The sequence below is a fragment of the Dasypus novemcinctus genome, chromosome 1 (assembly GCF_030445035.2).
Source record: "Dasypus novemcinctus isolate mDasNov1 chromosome 1, mDasNov1.1.hap2, whole genome shotgun sequence".
Taxonomy (NCBI): domain Eukaryota; kingdom Metazoa; phylum Chordata; class Mammalia; order Cingulata; family Dasypodidae; genus Dasypus; species Dasypus novemcinctus.
Window position 1 is genome coordinate 95,158,071 of NC_080673.1, and position 12,961 is coordinate 95,171,031.

At 41.8% G+C, this 12,961-nt stretch overlaps 1 long non-coding RNA gene across 1 annotated transcript; it reads left to right on the plus strand.

The window, feature by feature from the left end:
* Window positions 1-8,438: 8,438 nt before the first annotated feature.
* Window positions 8,439-12,673, plus strand: LOC131278043 (uncharacterized). Its single transcript, XR_009185163.2, has 3 exons — window positions 8,439-8,620; window positions 10,257-10,425; window positions 12,173-12,673. It is a non-coding gene; the product is annotated as an uncharacterized lncRNA (long non-coding RNA).
* The last annotated feature ends 288 nt before the right edge of the window (window positions 12,674-12,961 follow it).

The following is a 12,961-nucleotide window of genomic DNA, read 5'->3' on the forward strand; positions in this document are numbered from 1 at the left end:
TAGAGGGATTTTAACACATCTGGTAAAAAAGAAAAAAATTATTGGAGCTCTCTGGGCAGTTTCTAATTTGTCTTAGCTACTGCTTATTGACTAATTTTCATCTGCTAATATTTTTCTGGCTCCGTAGCTTCCATGTGCAGATGAAGTGGTATTTATAAAATAAATAAGTATTTATAAAACAGAACCATGTTATTCTGTCTATGAACGAAAATTTCATTCTCCTTCTAAATGCCCCTAATTGTCTCCCTTAGTCTGCGAATAAAGCAAACCAAGAGGAGAACACTGGGCAATAATATCATGTCAGCCCAAGGCAGAAATGGGCTAGAGTGGGGGATGGCGGGAGACTGGGAGTCAAAGTCTTTGGGATTTGATTGTCAAATCTAATATTGCAGATGATTGAATTTCTATTCAATTTTTCCAGTTGTAACCAGTCTTGTAGATTTTGAGAAAAAAGAGACATCCTCAATGCTTCACTAAGTCCTCAATGTCTGAATCCCACTCAAATAAAGTAGAGTGGTGATTATTTAGCAATATATGGGGATTACTCCAGCAATGTGATCAACCAATCTTTTGCATTAAAATAAATTACTCTCCAAGTTCCTAATAGAGGGAATAGAAAATAGCTAATGAAAATAAGGTGGCATATGTAAGTAAGCATTTACTCATTTTTGTTGTCAGAAGCAAACTTTCCTGTACTTCTGTTTCTTTTACCAAAAAAAAAAAAAAAAGCAAAAATAATAAAGCTTGGGGGAAAGGCTGTTATCTTAAAAGGAAAAATATTTAAAGTGCATAATCTTAGCTGTAATGAGTTTTGGTGGTGACTGATGGCCACAAAACTGTCAGCTGCATTTCTTCAAGAATAAATGTCAATCTAGACTGTGGAAAATAAAATTGTCAGCTATGTCTCTGGATAAGCAAAATTATTGGTTGCATCTCAGGAAGGTGAAAGTACTTGGTTGTAAGAGAAAATTGTCAGATGCATATTTTTGAGACAGAATTGTTGGCCACGTCACTTAAATAACAGGGTATTATTATTTTACTGCTGAACTGTGAAATTTACCATTTTTATCCACTTTGCTATTCGAATTGATGAAGCGAACACCACCCTGATTGCCATGTGCGTTGGTTGGTACTTAGCAAGGACAGATGTGCCACATGTGCTTTTGTGTTATGGCTGGAAAGACAGCTACATATGGGCAACCAACCAAGTCGTATATCATAAAAGGTACTTGTGTTAATGGAGAAACAGATATTCTGTATTCCTTTAATTGGTGCTTCAATTCAAAATAAAAGGCAGTGAGGTCAGAGGGAGGTAGGCTGAGGGCACAGGGAGTGAGGCAGTCATTACTAGACACTGTATCTAATAACATGGCTCCTGACGGGTCCCTGAAAGTCAATAATTCCCTTTTGAGTCACTGAATTGATTTTTTTGGCTCTCGTGTGTGTGTATGTGTGTGTGTGTGTGTGTGTGTGTGTGTAAACTGGTACCATTCAACTGGCAATAGGTTTCTGCCAGAAGAAGTTAGCTGTATGGATAAAGAACAAATAGATGAGAACATCTTGTGTACACCTATATATTGAGAAATTTCAAATACATATTTGGGAAACTAGTTGGACGAATACTGCCAAAGTGAAGCATACCAAACTCCATTACAGGAAGTAATTGAAGTCCCTTCCCAATTACTGATATGCTAACCCTAGGATCATTTTTTTCCAGAGACCTAAATGGTATGCTTTGACTTTCTGGAAATTTATGGGGTGTCTCCAGACATTAGTTGTCTATTTATTTTAATTCTGAGTTTGTGCTTGTGGTTATGGAAGGCTGGCTGTGAGTCTAAGTTAGGGTAGTAATTTTTGGAAATGTGGAGCTTCATGATTCCCAAAGTTTGGGCTTTAACAAAAATAATCCAGTTATTTGTATTGGGAACTCTCTGGACCACATATTTACAATGACTTCCCAATGCCTACAAGATAATGCAAATATGCCCTAAACTAGAATCCAAGACCTTCTATAATCTGGTCCTCACCAGTCTTTTCAATTCTGTTCCAAGGTCTTGCAGAATATGCCCTGCCAGCAAATTGCTCCAATCATTATTTCCATAACCCCACCCCACTGCAATCTAACTGTAATCCTGACTTTTTCTATATGAGTCTTTGGGAGCTGGAGCACATATATCTTCAGTGAAGTCTAATGTATTTAAAGAGCACTCTTTCTGCTTTATATTCTTTGAGGAGTTATTATGTCTATAATACTAATTTTGCACTAGTTATATTTTTATTACCTTTTATATGTCATTGATGTATTGAAATAATATTTTGGGGGCTAAATATGTGTCCTGTGCCTGATGCTAGTGATAGAACAGTAAACAAGAAATGTGCTTGTCTTCTTGGTCATCATAGTTCAACAGGGGAATCAAAGAAGAAAACAGGCGATTACAGTGGAGTGCAGTGTTATGGCGGGCACAGTGAGAGCAGATAGGAAGGACTACTTACCAGACTCGGGATGCAGATGGAGAAGTCTTCCTGGTAGAAGTTATGTTTAGACTGATACCTGAAGGAAGGGGAGGAGCAAGCCAGGCACACAGGAGTGAGATCTTAGTTCTTGCAAGGAAATTATGACAAGAGAGTTTATTGAACTAGTATTCTGAGTGCAGGACTCTATATGTGAGCTGGGAGAGGGTGAGAGATCAGAAGGGTGCAGATCATGAGGGACTTGTCTCACAGGATGTTTGAACACTATCGTAGAAGGAGTTATGGAAGGGCTTTAATAAAGGGCAAGATTGAATTTCATTTCAGAAACATAACTATGGCTTCAGTGGAGAATGATTATAAGTTGGGTCACCAAGCATTCTGGTCCTGCTTTCCTAGTGTCATTTTAGCACATAGATAAATTTATTAGATAAATAACAGATAAATAGATAAAAGCTAGCTTTTTACCATCATCTCTTCTAGTAGTGTTTGAGATATAAGTTGGTGAACAGAATTCTCATCTCAACATGTGGTTAAGGTGAAAGATGCCTTCCTTTCAAGGACAACATGCAGTGCCCTCATGATAAAACAGCCCAGTGGGATTTAACTATATCATATCCTTTACGTCTCTTGTTGTGGTCGGAATAAATTTGAAACTACTATCCTACATGATGTACCAAAAATAAAATTTTAAACTATATAAATAAATAAAATAGAGATATAAATAAAGTGCTCTGACACATGGAGAAGAGAATACTCACTCAGACCAAGGAGATCAGGGAATATGCCTAGATGCACTACACACAAAAAGACCGCTTTATTCTTGATGGCATGAGGTAATCAGGGTGGCTACATTTGTGGGGTCTAATGTCACATGAAAATGTGGGGTCCCTTGTTCAAAGAGCCAAGAAAAAGTGCCATTAAAGGTGCATCTAAACATCCTTTCTTCCATGATCTCTTGACTTGTCATGGTGTTTCTTAATTTTCTATTTAATGCTGTTTTTTTAAAAAAGATTTATTTTTTTATTTATTTCCCCCTGCCCCCACCCCAGTTGTCTGTTCTCTGTGTCTATTTGCGGCATCATCTTCTTTGTCCACTTCTGTTGTCAGCGGCATGGGAATCTGTGTTTCTTTTTGTTGCGTCATCTTGTTGTGTCAGCTCTCCGTGTGTGCAGCACCATTCCTGGGCAGGCTGCACTTTCTTTTGTGCTGGGCGGCTCTCCTTACAGGGCGCACTCCTTGCGTGTGGGGCTCCCCTACGCGGGGGACACCCCTGCATGGCATGGCACTCCTTGTGGGCATCAGTGCTGCACATGGTCCAGCTCCACACGGGTCAAGGAGGCCCGGGCTTTGAACCGCGGACCTCCTACGTGGTAGACAGATGCCCTGACCACTGGGCCAAGTCCGCTTCCCTTAATCCTGTTTTAAGTTCATAAAAATTAAATTATTAGCATGGAATGTTACCATTAACTCCTATGTGGAATCATGAAAATGACAATTTGGATTTCATGCCTCATCCCCAAAAGGTCCCTAGAACTGGCCAGAAGGGACAAACACAAGGCTGACTCAGAAAGACTGGAAGAAGGAAAAGAGGGTCCTCCCAGGCACATCACTGGCCAAGGGAGTCTTTCTGGGCAATGGGATACCATTAACTCCTATGTGGAATCATGAAAATGACAATTTGGATTTCATGCCTCATCCCCAAAAGGTCCCTAGAACTGGCCAGAAGGGACAAACACAAGGCTGACTCAGAAAGACTGGAAGAAGGGAAAGAGGGTCCTCCCAGGCACATCACTGGTCAAGGGAATCTTTCTGGGCAATGGGATACTCCAAGAGGCAAGGACAGATCCTCACAGTTACCCCAGGGCTCTACAGGGCAGGTTTCCCTTCCCACCAGCCACTGCCTTAGCTTGGGGTCAGGGGGGTCTGGGGAGGTTAAGTCAGGTGTGTCCACTTCCCAGAGGCCCAATGCCCTAACCCTTGGCAGGTGGAGACCCCCAAGGTTCTTTAAATCTCTATGCTCAGACATGTTGGATACCTGGATTCGAGATAGGGAGAGGTTTGCCCTGATGCACCCTCTGGCTGGTTGCTCTGAATACATGCCATGGTGCTGCCAGACCAAAATGGAGCCCTACGGGACAGAAGGCTGGGGGTGCGGCGGGAGGCCCGGGATGAAAGGGTGGATGGTGCAAGGACACAAGGGAGCTACGAGAGTTCAGCTATCCAGAGGTCAGAAGAGACAGCTGATGGAGAAACCGATGTAAGCAGAGGCTCTAAGCTCCCAGCACATTCTTCATTGTCCCATCAGACTTCACTTAGAAAACACAAATTCAAAGACAAAGTTAAGAATTTCAAGAGTTGAACACTTGGGCCTTGACTACTCCGGTTGCCTGCCCTTAGCCCTGGAGGCAATCAATACATCATCAGTAAAAACATAGGTTATAGGGTTTTGGGCTCCATGCATTTCAGACCCTTGAGTCCATACTTCCTTTTTCAGAAAACCAGGAATATGATTTCCCTTATCTTGAAGGTGAGCATCTACAAATCCAGGTCCTCTGGTGGAAAAGTGGGAAGGGGTTATTCTAAGCTCCGAATGAAAGTCACTTCCTCTTCAAGCAGTCCATCACTTTTTACTGAGATGACAGCTCTTTGCAGTTTCTGAGGCCAGATAGGAAAAAATGACCTAAGAAGAACTGAATTTATGTATTGGAAGAGACATGTTCACAGCCTCCCCTTTCTTTTTCCTTTTATTATATTTTATTTTACCTAACGGGGAAAAATATAAACACACCAGAAACACATGCAAAAGATGTGAATACCTAAGTCTAGACCAAGCTTTTTATTTGGTACGGATTGTTCTTGGATGGGGGTGGGATGGAGGGCAGAGCAAGGATATAGATGAGGCTTTATTTAGTGTTGGAAAGAAGCATCTCCTTTCTCAAACAAGAGTTTCTCTTACTGTGTCACACACTTCACATACACCATCCCATTTAGTTCTGCTAACAGATCTGCAAGATCATCATTATTCCTGATTTTCAGACTGAGGGAACTGAGGCTCAGAAATGTGACATCAGTTGTCCAAGTTCAGCCGTGCAGAACCAGAATTTGAACCCAGGTCTGTCTGACTGCAAAGCTTATGGTCTTTCTTTTGAGATAAGGCACTTGGACCCATGCAGCAGACTGTATTTTCTTCTCCTCAGGTCTCAAGAGACACTAATTAACACAATAACAAGTATGATTTTTTTTTATTTTAAATTCCTGTCTTCCTAATCCAGTTTCTCTCCCCTTCCCCAGTTTCCTCATTAATCCTGGCAGCCATGATTGCTATATTGAGTCCAGGTATGCCAGATAGAGGAATAGTAGGTAGAGGAGTTTCCTTGACTAGCCCTGTTCATTTTTCGCTTCCTGATTTTCAAATGTAAATGTTATACACACTGGAATGTGAGGGCGAGTATGTTCCTTGCTGGCCTCAGTCCCTGAAACTCTTGGGTAGATGGAACTCAGCCACTTCTGAGTCTCTAGCCTTCTGAGAGCACTGCCCTTCCATTAAATAACTGAAAGAATATCAACTTTAGGAAACATACTTTTCATCTCTTCCTCCCTCACTCAAGCTCACCCCCAAATCACCATCTCCTCCGCCCCTCACTCCCCGCTTTGACCCATTTCCAGGATAGGTAGCGCTCTCTTGAGTCATTCTTTCTGTTTCCAGATGGTTCACACTAATAGTGACTCAGAAAAGCTGAACAGCCCACTTTTCTCTGAAAGATCTCAAGGTTAGATTTAGCTAGAGGCTTCCGGGATATGCTTCTTTCGGTCTTCTGTTGGAGAGTGTCATTCTGTGCAGGCCTACGGGGTTTTCCCTCTTCTAAATTTCTGGTTATGAATGGCTAGGGTGAGAGTGAGTCATGCACTGCTGTTTAATATTCCAAGGGGTGGGCGAGGCTCTGTGACATCACCAGCTGCTGCTGTGTGCTCAGAACCAGGTACTCACCCACCCACACCCACACTGCTTTGCTTTTGTCATTCAGAGCTGGAAGCGCTAAAGACAGTGGGATCCCAGGTATTGTAACATCATGGGGTGATGTTTTCCACTGACATTTTTCAAAGGGCCATGGGGAAGTACGGGCACGACCAGATAAGGAGAATCATAATAGCTACGTGATTTATACCCACCATCCTAAGCCGTTTTGATCTGAAGCCATTTTTGTCTTTGCTTTCTACTCACCCTTTCTGAGTGAACCCATTGCCAGGAAGCACAGAAATTGTGAGCAGTATGTCTTGGCCAGTGATCCACAGGACTCCGCTGACTGGCCTGAACAGAGCTAATATTCATGTTGTTACCTGGGAACTCTTACAAATTGGACAACTGAGCTTAAGGCTGATCTGCTAGACATGCCATTAGAGTGAACATTCTATTCTGATTGGTCAACCCAAGACTAAAATGCCCAGATAAGCCAGAATCCCTCCGTATCTGCCCTCCTTCCTTCCTGGTGGTTTAAGACAACAAGCTCTGGAGCCTTTTATTAACTTTGTAACTTTGAGAAAATTATTTAAATTCTGTGTCTCAGGTTCCTCAACTATAAAAGGCAGATAACAATCCTAATTCCCTTAAATAGTAGTTAGTGAGGCTTGAGTTAATGCATGCATTAGATACATTAAATCAATTTTTGGCCATAAATGCTAGTGATTATTAATATCCTTACCCAGACTCTAGCTTGGGAACTTCATAAGTGCAAAATATTTAAATCTTATCACTGCCTACCTGGGAGCTGCAAGCCTAGTCTTTGGAAAGAAAGGTTGTGCCTTGACCTGAAAGACTAGAACTAGAACTGGCCATTGGTGCTATCACTATACATAAGACCCTGAGAGCTCCTTGACTGTGATATTCTCCACCTGCAGTTATATTTAAAAGGAAGCCTGTAGAAGCTGAGCCGGTGTCATATTTATCTTTACTTTCAGTCCTCTCCGTGTTTGTATTAGAAAGTGTTTTTCCAGAGAAATCGGAATCAGTAATATTAAAAGATTTATTATAGGAATTGACACACATGTCAGTAGGGATTGGCAAGTCTGAATTCCATAGGGCAGGCCACCAGTTGGAAACTCTAATGAAAGTGACGTTGAATTCCCCAAGAAAAGTGGGCTGGCAGAAGTAGAGAGAAAATTCTTCCTTCTGATTGATGAAACCCTTAGTTCTCTATTTCAAGCCTCCACTGATTGGATGAGGAGACTTTACTCATTGCTGGCAGCAATCTCCTTCATTGTGATCAGCTGTTATCACAGCTGTGAATCAGCTGTGAATGCAATCAAATGACTATGAATTTAAGTCCATCTGTGAAATATCCTCGTAGTAACAAGGCCAGTGTTTGCTTGACCAAACAATGGACGCCATAACCTGGTGACTGACAACTGAAATTAGCCATCACAGCCTAACGTGGTGGTATTGATGCTCAGCTGAGTTGGCACTGAAGGTCATCTAGGGCCACTATTTTGAAATTTTACCATGAAAAATGACACTTTTGCTTTGCCACGTACAGCTGATTGCTCTGTAGCACCACAGAGATTGATTTTAGGTACTAGCTCCAGAATTCCTTTGTCCATTATTATGTAACTATCCCAATGATCACAAGGATTTTTTTCTCTTTTTTTTTTTTTTTAATCATTGAAAACAGTTTTTTCCCCCAAAATTTAAAAACTAAAAAGGAAAAAAAGCTGTGAAACAATCAATTCTATCTCCGGCATCTAAAACAGTGCCTGGCATGTGGTCAGTATTCAATAAATATTTGTTGAAGGTATAAATAAATGAAAAAATATTGGAAGAGCTCTGGGGAGGGTAATGTGTTTGGAAGGTGGAACAAAGGGGTTGACTTTTCTTCAAGTCTGTGTTTGCAAAGCTACCACAGTTTCAACTGAAGTTTAATCGTTTTTTTGTTTTTTTGTTTTTTAGTACCTTTGGGGGTATTGAAGGAAATTGGAATATTTCTAAATGCCCTTTCACTGAAGTTACTCTTAGGTACTACCTCTTATTTCCGAAAGTTACAAATCATGGATGTAACTAGAAACTCCCACGAGAAAGCAAACTAAGGGGCTCATAGAGGCTATTTTGGAAGTTGAGAAACATTTGTGAGGACATCCTGGAAGACATTGTTTACAAGTATGTACTTTATGATATCCCAGGGAAGTTATTCTCTTTTCCTGGTAGGGTTTAGAATGTATAAATAAACTCTGTAATATAGGCAGATATACATAAGTCCATTTGCCTGATGAGGAAACTGAAACTTAATAAACAGAATTTTTAGGCAGGATTTTTGGCCCCACTCTCCTAGGCTGCCACTTCTGCAGAATAGGAAAGATTCCTTCATAGCTGAGAACAGAATTTCTATCTTTTTTACCAATGTATCCCACATCACAAAACAGTGCCCACATAAAGTAGGTGCTCAATAAACATTTGTGGAATGAATGAATGAATGGAAGGAGCACGATTCCTATAGTTTATGAGGGGAAAAATGAGGACTTCATCTTTTCAAACTTTATTTAATGAACTTTACAATGAAGTGTAATATTTTAGTCTGCTAGGCTGCTGGAAGCAATATACCAAAAGTGGGTTGGCTTTTACAATGGGGATTTATAAGCTTACAAGTTTACACTTCTGAGGCCATGAAAATGTCTGTTACATGGCAAGGCACATGGCAATGTCTCCTGGTCTCTCCCTTCTCTTTTGGGTTTTCTTGCTCTCGGGTTCTGGCTTTCATGGCTTTCTCTCTGCTTCTGTGGCCTTCTCTCTCTCTGTATTTGTCCTGCTTATAAAGGACTCCAGTAAGAGAATTAAGACCCAGCCTGAGCCATGCCTTAATTTAAGTACAAGTCCTGCCTCCACCCGCAGGAATAGATGAACTTTTAGAACATAATTTTCTGGGGTACATCAGCTTCAAACTGTCACGTATAATACACATCTAGAAAAGTGCACCCAGCATAAGTACATAGCTCAGTGAGTTTTCAAGTAAACTCACCATGTAACCAGTTCCCAGTAAAGAAACAGTATTACTCCACTCCTTGCTCTCTGCCAATCATGCCCACCACAACCACCATCTTCCCCTATAAAAAGGTAACAACTAACTTGACTTCTTAACACCATGGATTCGTTTTGCCTGTCTTGAACTTTAGATAGATTAAATGATGAGTATGTACTCTTTTGTCTCTGGGTTTTTTGCCCAACATTATGTGAGATTCATCCACATTACCAACTGAGGTTGTAGTTAAACCTCTGCTGCCTTTTGAAATTTTATAAAAATTTTAGTTTGGAATATTAGTTGATTTCAGGTGAAATCCAAGATTGATAGAAAAATAACCTTCAACGTCTACTATTTATTGAGCACTTACGTGACAGGCATTAAGCTGAAAGAAAACTGATATACATGAATGATCTCATCTAATCCTCAACAGTTTTCTGAGGTGTAGGTATCATTATCACCCTTTCACCAATAAAGAAACACAAACCTAGAGAGGTAAAGTAGCTTGCTAATAATAACAAGCTGGTAACTGATGAAACCTCATTTGAACCAGATCCCTCATCAGCCATGCCCATGCTTTTATTGACCATGCCCTAATGTATCTTTCCCATATAGGACTCATTTAAGAAACTATTTTAAATGATATTCATTTAAGTAAAAGGAATGGGGAAAGTGGGGCTGATACTAATTTAGAGCTGGCTGTCTTTTAGCCATCTGGACCAAGGGATGGACAGTATCCTGGGGCCTCTTTGCTGACTATTTGAGATCTTTGCCCTTCAGTCACGGCAGCTCACTCAGGGCTCCAGAGCCCAGGAGAAGAGGAGGAGATGGACTGCCCCCTGGCCTCTGCGTTACAGATTTGGGCCTCAGGATAGTCAGGAAGGAATGTCTTCACCATGTCCTGTTTCTCTGGACCCCAGCAGTCACAGGTCAGCAGGCCTAGCCAGAGGTGAGTGCTGCACCAGCTGTTCTCAATTTCTTTTTAGGAGGTGGTGACCTTGTTTGAATTAGCCCCAATAGAGAATTGGATTCTTCTGTTGAGTGGTGAACTGCATACGTGGAACTTTTCTCCAGAGGTGAAATTCCAAGTCTGGGATTTACAGTGTTTAAGTCCAAGATGTTTTTAACACATCATTCAGAAAGATGAAAATGTTTTCTTGTTAGGTTTTCCGTGGGCCAACATTTGGACTTATCCGTTTTGGTAGAACTGGAATAGTCCAGGCTCCCTTTGACTCTTGCTTTTGCATCCATTCAGAGATGATATCAGTGAGCAAGGAGGGGGCTATCTGGTTGGCAACAGCAAAGGGCTGTACTCTCATGTTATTGTCTCACCAATGACTTGTTCTTGTGTGAGGCAGGAGCACCCTAACTGTCCCTTCTCTTTTTTTTTTTTTAATTTTATTTTATTTATTCATTTTTTTAAAAATATTACATTAAAATTATGAGGTCCCCATTCACCCCCACCCCACCACTCCCCCCACAGTAACACTCTCCCCCATCATCATGACACATCCATTGCATCTGGTGAGTACATCTCTGGGCACCGCTGCACCCCATGGCCACTGGTCCACACCATAGCCCACACTCTCCCACGTTCCATCCAGTGGGCCATGTGAGGACATACAATGTCCGGCAATTGTCCCTGCAGCACCACCCAGGACACCACCAAGTCCTGAAAACGCCTCCACATCTCATCTCTTCCTCCCACTCCCCGCACCTAGCAGCCACCATGGCCCCTTTTTCACACCATTGCCACATTTTCTTGATTATTAACCACAATAGTTCATGAATAGAATATCATTAAGTCCACTCTAATCCTTACTGTATTCCTCCTTCCTGTGGACCTTGGCTTGGTTGTGTCCATTCCACATCTATGTCAAGAGGGGGCTTAGATTCCACATGGATACTGGATGCAATCCTCCTGCTTTCAGTTGTAGGCACTCTTAGCTCCCTGGTGTGGTGGTTGACATTCTTCAACTCCATGTTAGCTGAGTATGTCCCTTCTCTTTTTACCTTTTATTTTTTGGGGGCAAAAAAAAGTTGCTTTGTTTGTTGATTTTACAGATACAACCAACCTTTTCTCTTGGATTAGATCTTCCACTTTCCCAGCTCAAGGGAAAAAAGCATGCCCTCTGTCTTCTAGTCCCTTTCCCTAACTCTTTTCAATTCCTTCACAATTTGGGGTGAGCTGTCTTGGTAACATCAACTTCCTCTGTCATTGTGACACATTTTCATTTTTTCTTTTATTTCTCTGTTGCCTTTAAAGATAACGTACTCTCTGGGGTTTTGTAATTGTGGCCTTTGTTTACTTTTCTCTGCTGGCATGATTCTCTCTTTAAAAGGCAACTTTCTCCTGATATTTCTCTTCTACTTTTTTCTTATCTCAGAGAATAACTGTAAGGTGGTAATTACAAATCCATACTCCCTTTCTTTCTGAAAGAGCCAAGGGTAGGAACAAAGAAAGAAACTAACCTTGTCGTGAGCATGTATTCAAATTTCCTGGCTGCAAAAACAAATACCTTTGCAATGGTTGGTTTAAACAGGAATTTTTTTTGCTCACCGATTTGAGGATGGAAGAAGTCCAAAATCAAGGCATCATCAAGGCAATGCTGTCTCCCAGAAGCCATGGTCCTGGGCTTTTCCATCACAGGACAATGCTCATGGTGGCCTCTCCTGTCTTCTCCTTTCTCTTCTAGGTTGTGTCAGCTTTCAGTTTCTGGCTGCTCCCTCTGGATTTTCTCTCTCTTTGTGACCTTCTCTATAATGCCTAGTAGTACAGGTAAGACCTATCTTGATTCAGTTGGGCCACACATTAACCGAAGAAGCTCATCGAAAGGTCCTATTTGTAAGGGTTCACAGCCACAGGAATGGATGAAGTTTAAGAATATGTTTTGGGAAACGGACTTTGGCCCAGTGGTTAGGGCGTCCGTCTACCATATGGGAGGTCCGCGGTTCAAACGCTGGCCATGCGCAGTGCTGATGCGCGCAAGGAGTGCCGCGCCACGCAAGGGTGTCCCCCGCGTGGGGCAGCCCCACGCGCAAGGAGTGCGCCCGTGAGGAAAGCCGCCCAGCGTGAAAAGAGAGAACAGCCTGCCCAGGAATGGCGCCGCCCACACTTCCCGTGCCGCTGACGACAACAGAAGCGGACAAAGAAACAAGACGCAGCAAATAGACACCGAGAACAGACAACCAGGGGAGGGGGGGAAATTAAATAAATAAATAAATCTTTAAAAAAAAAAAAAGAATATGTTTTTCTTGGGTACATATATCTCCAAGCCACCATACCATGTTTCATGCCAGGCATCTTGCTAAGCACTTCCCATGTTTTGTCCTTGTAGTCCTCACAGCCTCCTTTGTCAGATAGACACTCTTCTTCCCATTTGGGGTAGATGAGGAAATGGCATCAAAAAGTATATATAAATACCCAAGGTCACAGCTTGTAGAAATGGAGCTGGAATTCACACTTGGATTTAATTAAAGCCAAA